We start from the raw sequence: 22095 nt of genomic DNA, 5'->3' as shown, positions 1-22095 counted from the left end.
TCGCTCCCAGCACCTACATGGCAGCTCAAGCCATCTACACAGAACTCTTGTTCTAGGGGATTCAACACCCCCAACTGTGCAGGCATCAGGCATACACATGATTTACATACACATGTGAAAGCAAAAGATTCATACAAATAAAACAAATGGAAAAACCTTTGTAGTTAATAAAATAAAAAACTTAGTAGTTAATAAAACTTCAATACAGGGGATTAGAAAGTTGGCTCAGATGTTAAGAGCTCTTCCAGAGGACCCAAGTTTAGGTTCCATAATCCAAATCAGGCCCCTATAACTCTGTTCCAGGGGATGACGACTTCTGGCATCCATTGGTCTGAACATGAGTGACACACACACACACACACACACACACACACACACACACACACACACACACACACACTGAAACAGAGCCAGTGATTGGGCTCAGTGGGTGATGGCGCTTGATAATAAGTCAGTGAAAAATAAGATATAAAATATAATAACTTTTTCAAAGATAGTGAGATGGTTGAGCCCTTGGGGATAATACAATTTCTAATACGAGGAACATGTATTTCTATTCTGTGAATTTGCGGAAAAATAACCCTCAGGCAACCAGAGAGAGAAGACTATGATGAGCCCCCTTAACTACTAGCAAAACCTTTCAAAGACAATAAACAGCTTCAGGAGGTGTATGGGGGCTGCTGAGCCTAAAGCTCTCCCCAACCACACGGGAGTGAGGAGAGTGCATCCAGTAGGTGATTCTGGTAACCTCTACAGCCATCTGGGAAGTCCTTATCTCTGGCAGCTGAGATAAAACAGACCCTCACGGCATGGTGACACACCACCCCCACGGGCACTGATGAGAACACAGATGCCCCCAAATTTTGAGCTTTCTCTATGGTCAGGCTGTTTTCTCCTACTCACTTACAGAGAGTGAAACCAGGAAACAACAGACACCCTCCTTAACGGCTGGTTTTAATCTGAAGAATTCAGAAGACAGACTGCGTACAACTCCACGCCATGCAAACATCCTGGCCCCACTGTCCAAATCCCGGACATACTTCTCCATTTCAGAGCTTCTGCTTCTAAGATCTCACTGAGGACCAGTAGTATTGTCCATCATCGCCCAAATGACCACTGGAATACAAGCGTTTTGTAAATCACCAGGATACAAATGTATGCAAAACGCCACTTAGTCATTTAAATATTTGATTGCCTTAGGAAAAACATACTGTGCAGATGTAAATTTAATCTCAATATGAAAACTCTTGTTTTTCTGGGAGCTGCAGAGATGGCTCAGCAATTAAGCTTTTGCAGAGGACCCATTCTAGTCCCAGCCCCTGGGTTGGGTGGCCCACAACCACCTAGAACTCCAGCTCCAGGGGATCTGCTCTCCTCTGGGACCACACGCTTGTTTGTACACACACACTTAAAAATAAAAATCTCTTCTTTTTTTTTTATAACAGCTCTGGCTGTCCTGGAAATCACTCTGTAGACCAAGGCGGCCTCGAACTCACAGAGATCTGCCTATCTCTGCATCCCGAGTGCTGGGATTAAAGACATGTGCTTCTACTCATCAACTGAAATAAATCTTTTTCAAAAAGTGAAAATTCTCATGTTCATAGAGACACTACTTCTCTGCTGCTACTGACGGTGTCATGTTTACTCTTTGAGGAAGGATCCAGGAAGGCACCTGCCCAGAACGCAAACCGAGCTCAAGTCGCTGCCTTTCACCCGATAGCGTCTTTGGCCACTGTCTGTGAATCCTCAATCTTCCTTCTCCTATAATTTTCGTTAAAATTTCTTGACAAAGTTCCAGGAGGAAGACCTCGACTGTGTCTTTATCATGAGGGCAAGTGTCACAAGACAGCCACTGGAATGACCAGTTTCTCTTAGCACCCACAATTTGTTTTGTAGTCAACCAAATACTCAAGACTGTTGAACATCCTAGAAAGTAATTAGCATAATATCGATTATGTAAACAAATCCCAAGGTGAACTCAATTAGGAGTGTTGCCTACAAATTAGACCTCTTAAAAAGCAGCCCCTTTCAAACCAGGATCTGGAAACAGCACAGGCGGAGCATTAGCGCCAGCCTGGAAGGCACTGAGCATCTCTCAGCTTGAAAGCCCGGCTTCCCTGAATTGGGCTTGTTTACTTAAATTTAAAAGAGCCCTTAATGTGCTTTCTGAGCCTCTATGGGAGGGGATGGGGGACACTTTAGCATTTTCTAAAATGAGTTGCACAAAGAACCCCCTGTGAGTCACAGCTAGTAACACTGTCCATAAATAAGACACCACGGACAGGACACAGTAAGCATGCCGTAAGCATGTGTTAGCTCCCAGTTCAGTCAAGAACCCCCCCACAACACACACACACACTTTAAATGATAGGAGTGTTTTGAAAAATATTAAAACATCTGGGTTCTCTGGGAAAGTATGTGAAGGAAAACACAAGAGTTCTAAATCTGGTTAGGTAGGCGATCAACCGCACTGATTTCAGGCAAAGGGAATTTTTAAGATCTCTGCTTGGGACAAGGGAAATAAAACCATATCATCTACCAGCAACAGCAACCCACTGTGACAGTCAACTAAATTCCTTATGCTGAGTGTCTCCCTTGTAATGTTTGGAATGCCCACAACTCCAGGTCAGTGTTGTACAGTGAACACAACTGTAAGGTGTGTGACCCTAAAAATCACGTCCTTGATTCTTCTCTGTGTGAACACTACACAGAGACCATGAGGGGTGATCCTTGGTCCCTGCCCCGGCCCCCAAGCGGTGTGCCACACCTCTCATGGAATGGTGGCCATTGAACTCCTAGCTAAGAAACACTACCAAGCCGGGTGCTGGTGGTGCATGCCTTTAATCCCAGCTCTGTCCAGAGGCAGGTGTATCTCTGTGAGTTCCCGGCCAGCCTGGTCTACAGCGTGAGTCCCAAAGCTACACAGAGAAACCCTGTGTGTGTGGTGGTGGTGGTGGGGGACCACTACCTATAACCACAGAGACCCAAAAGAAGCTAGCAGAGTAGCACACACCTATTGATATTGGCACTTGGGGGGGCTGAAGGTGGGAGTTTAAGGCTAGCTCGGGCTACATAAAAAGAACCTTTGAAAAAAAAAAGCGGGCCGGGCCGGGCGTTGGTGGCGCACGCCTTTAATCCCAGCACATGGGAGGCAGAGGCAGGCGGATCTCTGTGAGTTTGAGGCCAGCCTGGTCTACAAGAGCTAGTTCAGGGACAGCCTCCAAAGCCACAGAGAAACCCTTCTCAAAAAACAAAAAACAAAAACAACAACAACAACAACAACAAAAAAGCGGGCCAGCAAGACTGCTCAGCTGGGAATGCATTTGCTGTCAATGTTCATGACCCGAGGTTGATGTTTGGAACCCACATGAAGGCAGAAGGAGATAACCAGCTTCACAAAGTCCTCCAGCCTGCACACATACACACATACACACACACATAGCACCCCAAAAAAAAATCCAAGGACTGAGTGAATAGCTGCACTTTTACTCTCTCAATTTACCAAAAGCTAAGAAAACACAATCCCTAGCTGCTGCAGATCCGTAGATGTTTAACTCTGTTGCTGAGGTCAATTGAGGGGTGTGGGGTGGGCTGTGTGTTATGATTTTGAGATCTTCAGAGCCTCTACAGCTGAGTCTCATTGCTTCCGGCCTGTGGTGGTGCAGTACATCTTGGGGAAAACTCAGGCAGAGAAGGCCAGTTTACCTCACTGCAGGCGGGGTTGGGGGGCAGTAAAGAAAAAGAGGGGGTATCCAGGAGCCTTCGTCCCCTTTAACCCACAAAAATCTAGTTACCTTCCCCCAGGCACCACATCCTGATGGTTCTATTTCTACCATGCCCAGCAGTGTCTCAGCCTGGTGAGCAAGCTTCCGGCTGTCTGTGGAACACATCCACCACTCTGAAACTGTGACTGGCTACGTTCAATTTCCCTGCCAGTTAAAGAAGTCCCGAGTGCAGCCAGAAGTAGCAGGGGCAATCTCAGACACAGCAGATGACGGAACAACCCGTGAAGAAAGGCTTTTTATTGAGCATGAGGAAACTTGTGAGAGCGTGGATTCGAGAGAGAGCTCATGCACGTTTGAACGCTCACACGCGCGCTCACGCAGACACACAGAGAGAGGGAGGGGTGGGGAGGAGAGACAGAGAGAGAGAGATTCTCAAAGCAGAGCAGAGACTCAGATCGGAGTCATGTCAGTCCTTGAGGCTGGGGGATTTAAGGGCTGATCGGCCCACAACTCTGGTTCAAACATATCCCAATCTGGCCTTGGACTTGTCAGGCATGTTCACTAGTGGGGGTACCTACTAGTGAGACAAAAGTCCTGCCGGGCCTCTGTTTCAAACTGCCAGGCTTCTGTCTCAGGTTAGGAGCACGAGGAAGAGGCCCCAAGTTTGCCATCTCTGTTACCTGGTTGCAGCCCCTCTTCCTGTCCTGTCAGGGGTCTAACTCCTACTCTCTGGGAGCACAGTGACTCACTTAAAGCTTGCTGTCGGAGTGAACCGTGGTTGAAACAGGTGTCCACTTAGGGCGGGGGAGACTAAGCAGTTGAACAGTTGAGGGAGTTCTTGTGTGAAGGACAATCAATGAACAAGCCCACTGATCTCATGATCTCATGGTTTACTTTCGTAAGTTTCAAAGTGATGCCAAAGCGCCACAAGGAGCAGAGAGGACAAGAGAGTGACAAGAGGAGCGTCCCAGGTGTCTCACAGCCCTCACACCTCTTGGTTTGGTGTTGGTCTCATCCAATCAGAGAGCATACACCACAGATCTTGAGGGAGTTTGAATTAAGAATGGCATCCATGGGCTCCTCTAGTTCAATGCTTGATCCCTGGTTGGTTGAACTGTTTAGGAAGGAGGTGTGGCCTTGTTGGAGGGGGTAGGTTTCTTGGGGTGGGCTTGAAGGTTTCAGAAGCTCACACGAGGCCCAGCAAACACACACACTCTCTCTCTGTCTCTTTGTCTCTGTCTGTCTCCGTCTCTGTCTCTGTATGTGTGTGTCTCTCTCTCTCTGCCTGTGGATCAGTATGTAAGTTCTTAGCCACTGCTCCAGCACCTGACCAATGCCATGGTCTCCACCACGATGGCCATGGGCTCACCCTCTGAAACTGTAAGCAATCCCCAATTATATGCCTTTTGTTGTAAGTTGCCGTGGTCATGGTGTCTCTTCACCGCAATAGAACAGAGCTCTTGGACTACTGTCATGTCCTCCACTGGGAATGCCACGGGTAAAGTTCCAAACAGTTGAACACACACACACACACATACATACATACATACATACATACATACATACATACATACATACACACACACAAGCTGTCCAGGACAAACCAAGGGGCCATCTTCCAGCATCCTGTTACAAAGGTAGGAAAGTATTGCTGTGGGGTGAGCTAGTATGGGGATGTGAACCTGTGATTCCCAGCACCCAGGACGGTGAGGCAGGAGGGCCACTGAGTTCAAAGCAAGCAAACTATACAGTGAGTTTGAGACCAGTATGGGTATAGAGTAGGACTCTAATCATTGAAAATAAAATAGGCTGGCAAGGTGGTTTAGCAGCTTGAGTTTGGTCACCAAGATCGACGACATGGAAGGAGAGAATCAGCTCCCAAAAGTTGTCCTCTGACTGCCACAAGCAAGCTGTGCCCATCCCCAGCTGTGGCACGTGTGCCCGGCGCCAAGCACACACCAAATAAAGAAAATGTAATCATAAACTTGTCTCAATACACAAATTAGGATGCGGAGACATTTCACACAATTCTGGTGACACACATCCTGGGTTTCTTTTGAACCCGGTACCCAGGAATTCCCAGCAGGTTTTATCTGGAGCAGACGCTGTAGTGAAGACCTAATTCTCACTCAACTGTTTCGTGTAATTCACACCCAAGTACATCAAGCGGTGGCTTTTCTCAAAGGAATCTGCTGCTTCATAGTGAAATCATCACGTTATGTCGCTGCCTAGGAAGTCTGATCATAAAATATGTTTTGAAATCTATGTGCCATGGAAAACCTACTTTCCATAGCTTGACGTAGTTTCACCAAGAAAAAAATACAAAAAAAAACAAAAAACAAAAAACCCACACACTCAAAAGCCAGCAGTATCCCCAGTGAAGTTTAAATTTTAAAGTTTGAAAAAACAAAAAAATATTTTCAGACAAGGCCTCAATATGTAACCCAGGCTGACTTCAGATTGACAAAGATCCACCTGCCTCTCAAATGCTGGGATTAAAGGTGTGCGCCCCACTAGCTAGTAATGGAATGCCTTTTTGTTTTGTTTATTTGTTTTGTTTTCCGAGACAGGGTCTCTCTGTATTGTTTTGGAGGCTATCCTGTAGACCAGACAGGCCTCGAACTCACAGAAATCCACCTGCCTCTGCCTCCTGAGTACTGGGATTAAAGGTGTGTGTCACCAACGCCCAGCTAGATCTTTATGAGTTCAAGGCCAGCCAGCTATCTACAGAGTTCCAGAACAGATAGGGCTACACTGAGAAACCCTGTCTTGAAAAACAAAGACAACAACAAAACAAACAACAACAACAACAACAAAAAGATGCGTGCCCCACCATGACCAACAAAGTATGAAAAACTTTAAATGCAGTTTCTCATCAAAGGTGTCTCTCCAAATCAGGGGAATTGCCTGACATCCCAACACTTAGCAGTGTGTTCAAGGCCATTCTCAATTGTGGTGATTCGCAACCTCCCTAATGCTGTAACCCATTAATACACACAGTTCCTCATGTTGTGGTGACCCCCCAACCATAAAGTTATTTTCACAGCTACTTCATGATTGTAATTCTGCTACTGTTACGAATCGTAACGTAAATATCTGTTTTCCAGAGGTCTTAGGCAACCCCTGTGAAACAACCATTCATTCAACCCCCAAAGGAGTCAAGATCCACAGTTTGAGAACCAATGCTCTATTGCATACCAAGTTTATGGCCAGCCTGGATAGTACCAGATCCTGCGGATCCTGTGGTGGGGAGTCCCTAACACAGGCACCAGAAACTTCACCATGTGAACACAATCAAAATGCATTGTATGCATGGATGGAATTTCAAAGAATTTCTAAAGATATTCTTATTTTTTAAAAGATAAAAACTTCGCCATGGAAAGATGGAGAATGCGAAAAGTACAGTGTCCAATTTTCCATAACCCCATCTACGTCTAGGGCTGAAGACAGAGGAACACACCAGGGTCTCCCACACAAAACTCTTCACCCACTCTGCACAAGGGTCCTTGTTAGTTGGCAGAAGTTTACTCCCAAATTAGCCCAATACAGGCAAGATGTAAGAAAATTAACATTAAAGCCACCCACCCTAAGAATATTTAGTGGCTTTGAAACTTATCGATAGACTGCTGGCTTTTTCTTTTAACCCACTTAGAATGTATTGATCACATTTTGCACTTCAATTCTCTGTGTGTCGCGTTTTGATTGAAAAGGAAATAAGTGGAATTGCTTGTCTTGTCTTCTATAGACTGCGTCTAATGCATCTCAGCACGGCCCGTCTAGGATAATGTAATTTACCCAGGAGCCCACATGTGCTATCCTATCATCCGATGCACTGAACATTTCCAGGGCAGCCACTTACAGAATAAGGCTAATTTGCAAAGAGCCGTGCCAGGCTTGCTAAAAGCATCTGTGCTGGATCCTAGACTGCTTCTCGATTGATTAGCAGTCTCTGCCTTTTCCTCCTTCCGAAGCCGGCTAAGTAGGAGTCTCCACCGCCCCTCTCCTTGCAGCTAAGTTGGAAGGCACTCAGCCAGCGAGGACTGGGAGGGAAGAGTCAGGTGGCCCGCTTAGCAATGCTACCACATTCCCAGGGACTTTAGGAAAAGTTTCCTTTCATATGAAAAGAAGAAGCAAAGTGTCCTACTCAGGATGGCATGGATTACTTAATAAAGTCATTAAGTATTTAACTCCAATAATGGACCTGAAAGATGCCATGCTGGTGAATACATCTCGGTGGGTATTAGCAAAATTAAAATGATAAATGGAAATGGGTTTCGCTGACGTGTGTGCTTCTGTTTGTACTCCATGGAACCAAGAGCCTGCTGCATGTCAAAATAAAAGTGGGCTGCACCCAGTCCTGCAGCTGCTCTAGGCACAGCCAAGATTCACTAAATGGCTGGAGGTGCTTAAAGGCTATTACACCAGGGATGCAGATAATGGCTCCTTCTAGAACTCATTAACTGTCCCCAACTTCTCTGTTTGCGGCTTCTCCTGGTCAGGCAAATCAGAATGCAGGAGCCCCCAAATTAACTGAAGGGGCCTAAAAGGAGAAACTCAGAAAAAGAGAAGCAGGGAGTTACCTGCTGGGGGGGGGAGGGGGTAAGAGTGAGGAGGTTACCTGCTGTGTAGGGGGCAGGGGTGGAGGAGGGCACATAACTGTGTATGAGGGGGTTAGTATACCTGCTGGGTGGGGGAAGGGTGGAAGCTACCTGTTGGTGGGGGGTTACCTGCTGGAATGAGGGGGCAGGGGTGGGGGTTACCTACTGTGTAGGAGGGGGGAAGTTTACATGCTGGTAGGGGGACAGGTTACAAAACAGACCCATACAAATCGAGGATTTTAGGAACCAGCACTGCCCAGAACAGAAGGTCAAAATGACACCTGATTTTGGGTTTTAGCTAATAACTGTGTGTTCCTGGGGTGTGGGGGTGAGCCACAGAACACAGGTGGAAGACAGCATCAGGAGTTGGTTCCCTCCTTCTACCCTGGGGACCACTGGGCCATCTTAAGATGCCAGCCAATGTTTGGTTTTGCTATACAAGGCCAGGGTGCTGAATGTATCAGCTTCCTCCCGTCCTGCCCCACGGCTGGCTGAAGGCGCCACTAAAGGAGCAAACGGGCTGGCAAGATGGCTCAGCACTTGAGAGAATTTGCTGTTCTTCCCGAGGACCCAAGTTTGATTCCCTGCATTCTCCCTGTGGGGCTCACAGACGCCTCTGGCAGGGACTCACAGCCGCCTCTAACTCCAGCTCCAGGTATCCAATGCCCTCTTTGGGCTTCAGTAGATACATATGGCAAAATCCACAACACAAACATGCAGAATTTTAAAGACAAAAAGTGTTTTTGCTTTACTTTAAAAGAAAACATATCACACCTCCAGAAGATGGGCACACTGTAGATGGAAATTTCAAGTCTTTGCTCTTTCTGAACAAACACTGAACTACAGGAAATAGCTTGCTTTAAATTCACAGTATATAAAACTTATATTTAAGAACAGTCAGGTGGGGTGGTGCACACCTTTTAATCCCAGCACTGGAGAGGCAGAGAGGTAGCAGATCTCTGTGAGTTCGAGGCCAGCCTGGTCTGCACAGTGAGTGTCAGAGTGAGCTACACAGAGAAATCCTGTCTCAAATAAAACCCAAAAAGACCCTGACAAAAGCAACCTGGGAGGAAGGGGTTTGTTTCGGCTTTAAAGCCAGGTCACCATCCACCAATGTGTGGAAGTCAAGGCAGAAACTTCAAATAGGAAATCACACCACATTCAGTTAAGAGCAAGAGCTGGCAAGCCAGTGTTTTAACCCCAATACTCAGGAAGCAAATGCAGGTGGATATCAGTCAGGGCTACATAGTGAGACTCTGTGTCAGAGAGAGAGAGTATGCATGCTCAATTGCTTGTGTCTGGTTTTGCTCTTTAACAGCTGGGGAACCCTGCCTAGGGATTGTTACCACTCCCAGTGGGCCGGGTCTTCCCAGCTTCAGTTAAGACAATCCCCCACAGACATGCCCACAGCCCAACCCAATGTAGACAGTCTCTCTTTGAGACTCTCCCCAGGTGATTCTAGGCTGTGTCAACTAAAATTAACCGTCACAAGATCCGTTTGCATAACCATGTGAGAGTAGTTTGGAGACTAGAAAGCATTAAGTTTGCTTGAACTGGCTAGGCTTTGTGATGGACCACTCATCTGACTCGGTTCCCACACTCTCCCACTTTGTGGGTTCCCGAACTCTTCACACCAGTCTTGCTATAGTACAGATATGGTCGGAGTATATTCTAGAGGCTTGCTACCCTGGATAGCCATGGTAAGCGCATGGATACGTGGAGAAGTAGCCTAGAATGAGGTAGTTAGGTCACAGGGGTCACGCCACTGGAAGTGATTCATGTGACTTTCCTTGAGTGATTTGGGTCTCGTGGAAAACAGGCTGTTTTAGAGCAAGACCATCTTATTTGTACACATGACCCCCCACACACACACACACACTTCTGGATGTAGCTAGCTGCCTTTGTTTCTCCATCACCCAGTAAGGTAGTCGGGGGTTCTTTGCGAAGAAGTCAGCCCCGTGCTGCTCCGGCTACCAGAATTATGCAGCCACCAATCACCTTTATCCCTACTCCTGGCATTATTTTTATTGTTGTTTATGTTTTTCAAGACAGGGTTTAGCTTTGGAGTTCATCCTGGAACTCATTCTGTAGACCAGGCTGGCCTGGAACTCAGAGATCCACCTGCTTCTGCCTCCCAAATGCTGGTATTAAAGGCGTGTGCCACCACAGCCCAGAAAAATAATTTCAAATAGGGACATATAAAGTGTGAGGGTTTTTTATTTCTTGTTGACAGGGTCTCATATCCCTCAGGCTGGCCTTGAACCTGTTATATAGCTAGCTGACTATGACCTGGAACTCCTAATCCCTCTGTCTTTACTTCCCAAGGCTGGGATAATAGGTATGCAACACCAGGCCCAGCTTGAACTACTTTCCAAGCAGATAATATCACACCAAGAACAAGGTGGGCAATAAATGCGGCTCACCAAATGAAATCACTGACTTACATACGGAATTACATTTGCATGTTCTGTAACCTAAAGAAATGATGAGACCAAACCAATGCTAAGGCGTCCATCCTTCACCCGTCAAAGCAAACAGAACTCATATGACTCTGGAGTAAATGCTGATGCTCATTCATACATCAAAATAAAAACCAGCACGGCTTGTTAAAACACGCACTCTAGTGAGCTTTCCATCCGGCCTGTAGAGAGGCACACACAAGTTCGGCCACGCCTCCTAGGAAGTGGCATACTTGAGGACTCGCCTACATCTTCACTTCTCCAGCAAATGCCCTTTCTCCCCGCTATACCCTGAGGCCCAGTAGCTTAGCCTACGGAAACACCAGGAGGAAGGAAGCAAGACAAAGCCATTTCCTGCAGAATGGTAAGCAGCTGGCAGCCCTCTCACTAGCAAATAAAAAGGATGGCCCGATTAACTCTCATGTGCTTGTTAAATTGCATAGAAATATAAGAAATCAGTATTCTATTTGGCAAATTGAGACTCTTCCAAGATAATTACAACTCAGAGAAATTCCATATGCTTATCGATTGATTGCCAAAATGGGTGGGGGCCAGTTATTATCTTATAAAGAAAGCATGGCTGTTGCCATATTTTTGGCAGCCTACAGCTAAAGATGGGATGGAGCAGAGATTAGCATGGCCCCTATGCATGGATGATACCCAAATTTGCAAAGTGTTCCACATTTTTTGATATAGTCTGTGCTGAGAGATCCAGGACTCTGAAGGCATTCAGCTTATTCTGGGACTAAATTGTTCCTCATTTAACGAGTCAATTTGAGAGAAAATTACTGTATGAAAATTATGAAATGATCAAACGATCCTTTCAGGTAGGATCTAGGCTTACGGAAGCACACACCTGCCAAAGTTTAATGAATCTATTGTATGTAACTTGCATTTTGGTTTTTGGTTTGTGTGTTTGGTTGGTTGGTTGGTTTTTTGAGACAAGAGTTTCTCTGTAGCTTTGGAGGCTGTCCTGGAACTCACTCTGTAGACCAGGCTGGTCTCTAACTCACAGAGATCTGACTGTCTCTAGTGCTGGGATTAAAGGTATGTGCCACCAACACCCGGCGTAACTTGCATTTTGTATATAAAAGTTGTATTCATATTGCATGGAGGGGGGTGTTCATTCTAGCATTTGTAATAACAAAACAGTGGCATTGCTCTAAATGGCAATCAGTATATATAAAAAAAGGATATTTATGTCACTAAACAGATGGCCATTATACTTTTAGCTAGATGTTTGTGTGTTAAGTACGTATGAATACATACACACACACACACACACACACACACACACACACACACACACACCACATTCTGAGCCAGAGAGAGTCCAAGATACACTAAAGGCTAAAAGAATGTAATGAGTAAATATATGGTATGCAACATGTTGAAAATTCAAGAGCAAATATGTGTATATATTGAAAGCCTCAGCCTGGCATTGAGTACACGCCTGTAATTCTAACGGTTGGGAGATACAGACAGAGAGACATACAGACACTCAAGGCTAGCCTTAGAGACATAGCAAGTTCAGGGCTACCCTGAGCTACAGAAGATCCTGTCTTAGAGAGAGTTGAGGTGGGTGTGGTGGCACAGGCCTTTAATTTCAGCACTCAGGAGGCAGATCTCTGTGAGTCTGAGGAGCCTGGTCTACATAGGGAGTCCAGGCTACAAAGAGAGATGCTATCTCATGGGGGGGGGGGAGGAGGACAGCAGGGATGGATGGATGGTAGAAGTAGGGAAAAGAAGGAGGAAGGAGGGATGAAAGGTTAAAAAAATCAAGTGGGTGTGGAGACTGTCTTTGTCGTGGTGTCTAAATGCTGGCAATGCATTATTCTGTATTTTTTTTAAGGGGTGGGAAAACTTGGCTAACATACCTAAGGCTCCATATATAAAAAATAAAAGCCAGTTTTCATTTTTGGTTTACGATTTACTTTCATTAGTTTTGCTGTCTCTCCTCTGTTGCACGACCTAGAATGCATTTTCCACTTAGGTCAGAGCTATGTTAAGACAGTAGCTGAGAATATAGTCTACACTTGAACCCTGAGCGCCTGTTGTGACAGGAGGGTCAAGGTGGGGCCTGGGAAGCCACTGAGGTAACATGGGTGGATGTTGTTCATGAGCAAGTCTCCAGTTAATTACTGAAATTTTTATACAAGAATGTTAGAAAGGGATATGGTCATCCTTTTTGTTGCTTATTTTTGAGACAGGGTCTCATGTAGTCCAGGCTGGCCCAGAATTCATGACGCAGCTGAGGACCTTGAACTCCTGATTCTGCCCCTCTGCCTCCAGGACAGATGTGAACCACCACACTGAGTCTGGGGGTTACTGAAGATCAGAGTCAGGCCTTCATGCATGCTAGGACAGCTCTCTATCCATTCAGTTCCAAGATGAGGTATACTATGACAAACAATATCTTTGCTTCGATTTTTGAAGCAGGGTCTCACCCTATACTCAGGCTAGCCTAGAACTCACTAGGCAACACAGATTGGCCTAAAAGATCCTACTGCCAGCAGGGCGTTGGTGGCACATGTCTTTAATCCCAGCACTCGGGAGGCAGAGGCAGGTAGATCTCTGTGAGTTCGAGGCCAGCCTGGTCTACAAAGCGAGTTCCAGGACAGCTTCCAAGACAATACAGAGAAACCCTGTCTCGAAAAACCAAAAAAAAAAAAAAAAAAAAAAAAAAAAAAAGATCCTACTGCCTTTGCCTCTGGGGGCTGGGATTCCAGGCCATGTGGTACCATGTCTAGCTTGAAGGACATTTTGACCCGGTCATTCTCATCTAAGTCACTAGTCATTTCCTCCTGCTAACTTCAACACCATTGCTGCAGGGAGACTTCCAGAAGCCTCTCTACTCCTATTTATGATGTGGTTACTCTCTGATAACAATAAACTGCTCTTGACTTCTACATTATAAGTCTACACATAGTTACAACAGACACAAGCAAGGAGCTCCAACACAAGAGTGGGAAATAAAGCCATGAAATTCTCAAGTACCCTTTCATGATGTGTTTTCATCTCTGAAGACCTTAAAACACCAAAGAGAAGATGGGTAAATTCTATTATCTCCTTTCTACAGTGGAGGAGGATCTCCTTTCTTTTAGGATGCAAGGATACGCAGGCACGCACGCATGCAACCACGCACACAGTCCCGTGTGGTGAGTACGAATCTAATGTAATACTAAAATTTTTGTTATTGTTTATTATCACCTGTAATCCTAGTCTTCAGAGGCTAAGGCAGGAAGATCACAGGTTCCCGCTGAGAATGGACTACATCATAAGACTTTATCTCGCTAAACAACTAGAAGCCTGACACATGTTAATTATATCTTTTGAGATGTGGAAGCCAAAGGATGGAGTTGAGTTGAGTATGAGGGTAGCCAGAGACAAAGACTCATGCAGTCCAGGGCTCTTCAGACTCCCGAGCTTCCTTCTTTCTTCTGCTAGGATTCTAGTCAATGTCGTGCCTGGCACAGGCTTGCTAGTAAATGAAAACATATATGTTGCTTACTAAAGAGGTCCAGCCTAAGCCGCGTTTGTAAGTGACAACCATTTCTTTCTGCCCCATCCATCAACTGTCCATTCTCGCTCTATTACATATGGAGACTGGTAGTAAGGAACCTGTCTTAATTATGTTTGTTCAGAGAACAATTTACAAGAGCTAGTTCTCTCTTTCCATGCTGTGGTGTAAAAGGACTGAACTCAGGTCAGGGTCAGGCTTTGCAACATACCCCTTTTCTAGCTGAGCTATTTCCCAGGCCCAGGACCCATCTACCTTTAAACTGACAGAGAAGTAATTATCCCTAGAGCAGTAGTTCCTAATTCTGTGACCCTTTAATACAGTTCCCCATGTTGTGGTGACCCCCAACTATAAAAGCATTTTCATTGCTACTCCATAACTAGAATTTTGCTACTGTTATGAATCATAATGTAAATATCTGTGTTTTCAGTTAGTCTTAGATGACCTTTGTGAAAGACTCTTTTGACCCCCAGGTTAAGAACTGCTGCCCCTGGAGACAGAAGGAACCTTTTATTTATTTATTTATTTATTTATTTATTTATTGGTTTTTCAAGACAGGGTTTCATTGTGTATCCCTGGCAGTCTGGAACTAGCTCTATAGACCATGCTCAAACTCAAAGATCCACCTCCACCAGCCTCTGCCTCCTAAGTGCTGGGAATAATGGTGTGCACCACCACTGCCCAGCCTATGGCTTTTTTCTAGGCTTCTTTGTTTTCTTTCAATGACTAAGAGCAATGCTCAGACTTCCTATATCACAGCACAAAGGGAGCTCTTAAAAGATAGCCCTCTTACATTCTGATTAAATAGGTATATCAATAAAAAGAAAAAGACAACAATCAATGAGTTCCCTTCATCTTTCATAAAAGCATGTGGCTGTACTATGGGGAACAACAGGAAATACACAATAAGTTTCCTCAAGTCTGGCTTTCCCAGTGTACACTTGAGCTACCCAAGTTCCGACGGCTTCTCTTCCAAGCTAAGCTAGGAAGCCTCTGCCCACTGGGAGATCTCCCCTCACTGCAGTCGCTGAGAGAGGAGTCCAGAACTAGGGGACCTGCATCCCTCCAGGGCTAGAATAGCCACCGCCCTTTCCCTGTGAGTGTCTGGTTTAGCAGAACGTTTAATAAGCCATGCTTTCTTGGTTCCACTAAAGCATGGAGCAAAACTGTAAGCAGCCACTCAATTGCTAGTGACAATGTCTTAATCAACTATAAGGAAAATACTTGGAGAATGAATGGTAAAATTTTTACTCATTTCTGGCTCCAACAAAACATCTGCAACAGTGATTATTAGCACCAGCACTGTGAGTTAAAAAAATTCCCATAGGGGCTATGGAGATGACTCCATAGGTAATGTGCTTACCGTGTAATCATGAAGCCCTGAGTTTGAATCCCCAGCACCTACAGAAAAGCTGAGCACAGTGGTGAATGTCTGTAACCCCACCAATGGATGGGATGGATGGAGAAGGAGGACCCCTAGGCATTGCTGGTCAGTCAGTGTAACTTATCTGTGAGTTCCAGATTCAGAAAGAGAATCTTTCTAAAATAGGTGAAGGGTCCAGCAACATAGCTCAGCAGGTAAAATTATTTCCTGTAAAGACTGGCAGCCAGAGTTTGACCCTAAATCCACATGATAGAGAGAAACAACCCCCACAAGTTTTTCAGGACAAAAAGGCACTCTATTGACTTAATCAACACAAAGCCTTTCTGCATCCTACACTGGGGAGAAACACATACAACCTGCAAGGCTTGTCATCCGTCTTCAGAGAGAAACCAAGCGCACACAGGTGGGCCCAGCCCAGAACAGATGGGCAGGAAAATAAACCTACAAAACCTTCTGCCTTGTTGCCAGCATGCCACTGAATAAGATTTCTCCATTTTAATGTTAATTCCTAACTCAATATACTATGCATAAAATATTCCAATTCTAAAATCTCTTAAAAGTTTAATTTATCAGTGAGACAGGGGCGTATGGAGGTCTGAGGACAAAAGTAAAGGAACTGGGACTCTCCCTGCACTGGGTAGGTTCCAGGTTAAGGATGAAGGCTGTAAAGCTTGGTGGCAAAGCAGTCAAACCTCTCGCCAGCCCACAGGTGATTTTATTGTGGTTGCTTTGTTTGTTTGTTTGGACAGGGCTTCTCCGTGCAGCCCTGGCTGTCCTACAACTCACTCCATAGACCAGGCTGGCCTCGAACTCACAGAGATCCACCTGCCTCTGCCTCCTGAGTGCTGGGATTAAAGGCATGCGCCACCACCACCAATGTATGAAACACATTTTAAAGAATCAAAAGGTGTCTGTAGTAGATTGAATAAATGCTAAATTGTCTGATACTGGGAACCATACTGTGGTTAAGCAGAATGGCGCAGGGTAACCGTGGGCAATGCTGAACTGTCCAAGCAGGAGGTGCCCTGATATCTAAACTCAAGCTGCTGGAGCTCACCACCACCAAAGGTAGAAAAGCACCAAAGGTGTCCGGGCGTTGGTGGTGCACGCTTTTAATCCCAGCACTCGGGAGGCAGAGGCAGGCAGATCTCTGTGAGTTCGAGACCAGCCTGGACTACCAAGCAAGTTCCAGGACAGCCTCCAAAGCCACAGAGAAACCCTGTCTCGAAAAACCAAAAGAAAAAACAAAAAAAAAAAGAAAAGCATCAGGTGGGTGTGGTGGTTCCCTGTGATCCCAGGATGCACTCAGAAGCCAGAGATGGGGTCCCTTGGGCAAACTGGTTAGGTAAAAGAACTAAATTGGAGAGCTGGGCTTTTTTTGAGACCTGTCTCATGTAAATAAAGTGGGGAAGGACCAAAGAAGACATCTGATAACCTCTGCCTTCCTCAATAAGCATGCGTATACATGGGTACTCGCATACACACACACACACACACACACACACACACACACACACACACGGAAGAAAGGAAGAAGGAAAGAGAGGAAGAAGGAAGGAAGTTAGGAAGTTAGGAAGAAAGGAAGGAAGGAAGGAAGAAAGGAAAGAAGGAAGGACAGTCAGTCTGGGGAGATCCAGAGAATATAGCAACACACCCAGTGCTGGGAAAGAGACAGGAGGATCCCTGGGGTTTGTGGACCAGCCAATCAGGTCCATCAGTGAGCTCCAGGTTCAGTAAGAGTCTTGTCTACAAAGTGAAGGTGATGAGTTAGCGACACAGCTCACAAGTTAAGAGCTTGTACTGCTCTTGCAAATGAGCTGAGTTCAGTTCTCGGCACCTGTAGCCTCATCTTCAGGGGGGATCGATGCCTCTGGCCTCCAAGAGCACCAGTGCTCATGTGCACACACCCACACACATGCACACATAACTCAAACATGAAAAGCTGATTTTTTAAAAGATGGTGATTGACTGAGTCAGATACCCCAGGTTGACCTCTGACCTCTATGTGAATGTGCATCACTCCACCAGATACCACACACATGCACATATGTGGCACATATGTGAACACACTTACCAAGAGTAACGTAACAGAAAGCAAAACTGAAGTTGGCATGATGGGACCTGTAATCCCCGCACCAAAGAGGATGAAATAGAATTGTGATAAATTCAAGGCCAACCAGGGTTACAAGGCTGGACCCTGTCTCACAAATAAAATATATATATATATGACTGACAACTAACTGTACTTGGTGAGAGGCATCTTTAACTCTTACAAAACCTCACCCCCACCTCACTGACCTCCTCAACCATGAATACAATTCTCTGCAGAGCAACATTCCGATCTGGAAACGCTCTTATCTAAATACCAAGTCAAAGTATAAGAGTGTGGTTCAGTGGTGGAGACTTAGGAGGTTCTGAAAAAAATAAACTCAAGACTGTGAGACCAGGAGAGCGTATGTCTTATTGTCAATGATGTGCAATGATTGCATCAATCCAGCCTGGCATTTGTCGGACACGCACTGACGTCAGACATCATCTTTAGCTAGACCTAGTAGGGTGCACTCATCATCCCAGAAGTTGGGAAGATGAGGCAGGAGGAGCTCATCCTGAAATTACATAGCCCAACACTTGTCTCAAAGAAACAAAAAGTGAAAACAAACAAAGAGGGGGAAGGGGGGAGATGGGCAAGGTGTTTGCTGCCAAGTCTTCCAGCCTGAGTTCAATCCCTGGAGCCCTCGGAGCGGAAAGAAGAGACTCACACTCAAAAATAAGTGAATGGGGAGGAGGAATAGAGCAGTAAACACTTGACTAACACGAGTGAAGCCCTTTCCATCCCCAGTGCTGCATACAAGTGTGATCCCAGGACTTGGGAGATGGAGGCTGCAGGACCAGAAGTTCATCTTCTGTCCTCCACAAAGCAAGTGTAAGGCCAACCTGGGCTACAGGAATAACTTTCCTAAAAGTTGGGGTTGTTAAGAACCCTCTAGTACAGCTATTTTCTGCTCTAGTAATCAAACTATAAAGCTTTCGGTGATCAGACTCAAGGCAGAAATACACCAGGGTCCTTCTCAAGCTCTTATCTGAAGCTGAAATAAACCAGCTGGTGCGCTCCCAGCAAAGGAACCAAGGCTTTGGAGATCTTCCTTCTCCATGACCATAAAAAGCAACAAGCGGTTGACATTTCCCTATACTCGAGTTTGCCAGCGGAGGAATTTGCAACTCCATTCAAGCAGGCAGACTGACCTTCCCTTGCTCTTCCTTCGAGTTCACACACAGGCACAGAATCTCTAGCATCCACTGCAGGATCGGGGAAAGGGTTTGAGGAACATAGTAATTTAGGTTTTCTAACTCCACAGTAGTCCAATTGTCTCGGAAAACACGGTCAAGGGAGAGGGCGCGGGCTTAAGGCAGCTTGAACCAGGACCATTGGCTCCGCTTGAAATTAAGTCTATAAACAGTTATTATTGCAGCCTGAAAGCCAAATGAACCCTGCAGCAAGCTTACTGGAGCCTTTGAACAATAAGGTCCACCTAAAGGGCACTGGGTCCCGAATTTTCGAAAGAATTCCTTTTATTGGCTTAGCTTTCTGCTTTATCTCCTATGGGCCCCTCCCTGCCGGCTATCCCCACATCTGGATGCGGTTAAACAAGGAGATAAGCAGAAGAGGCTTGGCAGGGTGCTCCCGGCGTATAAAGCACTGGGGAGGCTGAAGCAGGAGGATCAAAAACTCCTTACCCAGCAGAGAAAGCCTGCCTCAATACAGGCATAGGGTCTAGGTTTGATCGCCAGCACCTCAACAAAATAAACTTAATGCATTAATGATAAAACAAAATCATGGTGGAGGAAGGAGCCAGACGGCTAAGTGGCTAAAGGCGATTGCCATGCACACTTGGCATTCTGAGTTCAATCCCCAGAACCCACAGAAAGGCAAAAGGAGACCAGACTCCGTGCTACAAGGAAACCTGGGTGGACTGACTGAGGCCACTATTGACATATCAAAACCAATGCGGGCTAGTTCTCCCAGCATGCCTTGGTACCTGTGGCTCCTCCCAGCTCTTCTCAACCTCTCTCTACCATAAAGCTCTTCCTCCCAGTAGATCGGCTTGCTCTTCCCTTCTCCCTGCTTCTCCTCCCTGTAAGCCATTTTGAACACTTGGCTTCTTGTTCGCCTGGCCTGCTCTCTCCTCCCGCCCCCCGCCGCCCCCCCCCCCTGCCCCACACACCCATGGCCCACTTCACTCTGGAACATTCCGTATGCCTCTGCCTGTTTTCTCCTGCATACCTACAGCAGACCTCCTCAACCGTACCTTGGAGCAGTCACGTCCTCATTTTTTCATTCTGGCTCCATGAAGCTGCCCCGGCTCCCACACTCACTAGGGCTCCCCCACTCACGCACATCACATATGCACCGCATACTTTTGTTCTGTTTTGTTGAGCCGGGCTCTCGCTGTGTAGCCCTGGCTGGCAAAGAACTTGCTCTGTAGGCCAGGTTGGCCTCAAACGTGAAGACCCTCCCACCTCTGCATCCCAAGTGCTGGGTTTAAAGGTGTACCCACAATGCCTGGCAATAAATAGAAATTTAAAAGTAGCAATGTATGAACTTTCACTCAGCTTCCTTGGTGTTCGAATGCAGCACCCCACAAGGCCTGAAGAAAACTTTTACATGGAGTGGAACCCACCCTCCCCTCCTCCACTCAACAAAGAGAAAACATTCATAACATTTCAAAATCCTTCCACTTCCAGATTCAGAGCACAGTTGGGAGTGGGGCACGGTGGGAAATCCTGCGTGGTGAGAAATCCTGCACGGTAGGAGAGCCTGCGCCGTGGGAGAGCCTGCGCGGTGGGAGAGCCTGCAATCCCAGCAACCAGGAGGCTGAGGCAGTAGGAATGTGAATACTGAGTCCAGTGTGAGCTACCCAGGGAGACCTTGTCTCCCACATTAAACAATTTTGTGTGTGTGTGTGTGTGTGTGTGTGTGTGTGTGTGGGTGTGTGTGCATGAACATACCGAAGAATTCCTTCAGAGGCCACAGGAGGGAAGAGAAAGGAGTCAGTTCTCTCCTTCCACCCTGAGGGTCCTTCAGGATGAACTCAGGTCATGATGCATGGTGGCAAGCGTATTAACCCAGTGAGCCACCTCATTGGCTCCATCCCCAGATTTATAAAGCATATTAAGTTCTGTAGTCGAAAGAAGGAAAACCGTGTTAATCCAACTTTTCTTTTTCCTTTTAGATATGGTCTCATGTATCCCAGGCTGGTCTAGAAACTGGAGATGTAACTAAGGATAACTTTGAACTTTCGATTCTACCTGGACCTCTTGGTGCTGTTATTACAGGCATGTGCTACCACATTTGGTGTTCAGGATTGAACCCAGGGCTTCAGGAATGGGGGGGGGGGCGGAGTGGCGCACACCTTTAATCCCAGGACTTGAGAGGCAGAGGCAGGCAGATCTCTGTGAGTTCGAGACCAGCCTAGTCTGCAAGAGCTAGTTCCAGGACAGGCTCCAAAGCCACAGAGAAACCCTGCCTTGAACCCCCCCACCCCCCCAAAAAAGAATATTAGGCAAGTACTCTCCCCACTCTTGTCCCTAACCCAACTTTTTCTGGACAACCACTAGCTCAAGGTTACCACAGCCTGGCTCCTTCTGACCTCGACTTAGCCGTGTCTCTCTCAAGGGTCACCATTCTTCCAAGTTTCACCACTGAGTCCGTTTCCTGCAGACGACTGCATCTGGACCCCCTCACTTGCTATGCCCCATCATGTTGGACCTTTAGTGTATAGCACTAACGCACAATTCTGGGCAAAGTGCAGTTAACCTGCACCCAAGTCCTCCATAAACTCTGGGTACCACAGCCATCTGTAATTCTACTGGGACTCCAGCTGAGTGCCCAGCAGTAGCCAACATTTCCAGAAAGGCCTTCCAGTTCATTTCGTTTGTTTTCAGACAGGGTCCCCTATAACCCACTCTAGCTTCTTACTCTATACAGAAGATGACCTTGAATCTCCGTTCCTCCAAGTGCGGAGACAACGGAACCATCACGCTACGGTTGAACCCAGGTCCATGTGTGATGGGTAAATACTGTACCAACTGAGCTGTATCCCCAACACCCCAAATCCCCAAGTCTTTAAAAGCACTGACTCTTCTTTTCTTGCTAAATGTGCTTAACCCCCCCTCTTTCCTCCTCCTCTCCTCTCATCTATCACTTTTAATACTTTATTTAATATATGTGCGCGGCACGTGTCGATGAGAGCGTATGCCATGGGTGTGTGGGTTCCCAAAGAGACCAGAAGAAGGGATCTGGAGCTGGAGTTATGGGCAATTCTGAGTCTCGGCTGTGGATACTGGGAGCCGAACTCAGGTTGGTCCTCTGCAAGAGCACAAAGTGCTCTTAAGTGCAAAGCCATCTCCC

The 22095-nt window shown here is 46.3% G+C and overlaps 1 protein-coding gene and 1 non-coding gene across 2 annotated transcripts in view; one reads left to right on the top strand and one right to left on the bottom strand.

Annotated features, from left to right (window-relative positions):
- Positions 1–22095, bottom strand: part of Akap12 (A-kinase anchoring protein 12) — an 85078-nt gene that overhangs the window by 49823 nt on the left and 13160 nt on the right. The window lies entirely within an intron of this gene.
- On the top strand, positions 11365–11470 carry LOC121132946. The gene has a single exon (XR_005869663.1). It is a non-coding gene; the product is annotated as a U6 spliceosomal RNA (small nuclear RNA).

This window comes from Mesocricetus auratus, unplaced genomic scaffold, assembly GCF_017639785.1.
Source record: "Mesocricetus auratus isolate SY011 unplaced genomic scaffold, BCM_Maur_2.0 Super-Scaffold_100018, whole genome shotgun sequence".
NCBI classification, from domain to species: Eukaryota; Metazoa; Chordata; class Mammalia; order Rodentia; family Cricetidae; genus Mesocricetus; species Mesocricetus auratus.
The sequence above is the reverse complement of the archived record's forward strand: the minus strand, read 5'-3'. Positions and strand labels throughout refer to the sequence as shown.